An 887-nucleotide genomic window follows, 5' to 3' on the forward strand; every position below is an offset into this window, starting at 1 on the left:
ATAAAACTTTTTTCATTACTGCATCATAACTAACTTTATTACTGTTACAAATCGCAATGTAAATAGTTTTGGAAATAAAGGTGAGTTGTGACCCACTGGTTGAGAATCACTGCTCTAGACAGTCCATCTGGTCCTGAATTGGGGCAGAGTTTATTTCCTGTATCAAATCCCTGCTCTGAGCTTTTTTCCTTTCTGTGTATTAATGTGAATTTTTGCTTAGCTGTCAAAAACAGGACATGCCTTAAAGACATGTTTAAGTTTACTCTCCTTAGGGTTTCACAGGCCAAAATGAAGTGTTTTCTGGCCATGTTCCTTCTCAGGAGCGTAGCTAGTTGCAGTGTTGGATTTATTTTGCTTTTGGTTTTCCCTTACTGTGTACCTCTAACTGGCCTAGAACTTGGCTACGTAGAAAAGGTTGGCTTTGACCTCATAGAGACCCATCTGGCTCTCTGCCTTGGGAATGCTGGGAGTCACTTTGCCCACTTAATTGAAATTCTTGTGGTAGCACCTAGGATTCTTTTAGGAGCTGTTCCACCACATGGCCTATCAGGACTAAGGCTCTTGGCTCAGATGAGGTGGAAATTCCAGATAGTGAGGCTGGGTAAGAATGCTCAGAAATTAAGAGAGGTTGCTCTTGTGGATTCACAGTCATGTACTGTGTACAGCTACAACTTCAGTTCCAGGGACTCCAGCCACCTCTTCTGATCACAGTCAGGAAGACATACATAAACATCAAATCTTAAAAAAAATACTGTAATTTCAAATCTAGGGCCAGTGACAGGAGTGATACTTGTCCAGAGTCTCAGGTTCTGTTGTAACCTAAGTGGAAATGTCTGGGTTTGTGCACCAGAAAGCAGTATATGCTTTCTGTTAGTTTACATATATAT

At 41.0% G+C, this 887-nt stretch overlaps 1 protein-coding gene across 1 annotated transcript in view; it reads left to right on the forward strand.

The window, feature by feature from the left end:
- Window positions 1-887, forward strand: part of Ube2s (ubiquitin conjugating enzyme E2 S) — a 16,061-nt gene that overhangs the window by 4,883 nt on the left and 10,291 nt on the right. The window lies entirely within an intron of this gene.

This window comes from Microtus ochrogaster, unplaced genomic scaffold, assembly GCF_000317375.1.
Source record: "Microtus ochrogaster isolate Prairie Vole_2 unplaced genomic scaffold, MicOch1.0 UNK47, whole genome shotgun sequence".
Taxonomy (NCBI): domain Eukaryota; kingdom Metazoa; phylum Chordata; class Mammalia; order Rodentia; family Cricetidae; genus Microtus; species Microtus ochrogaster.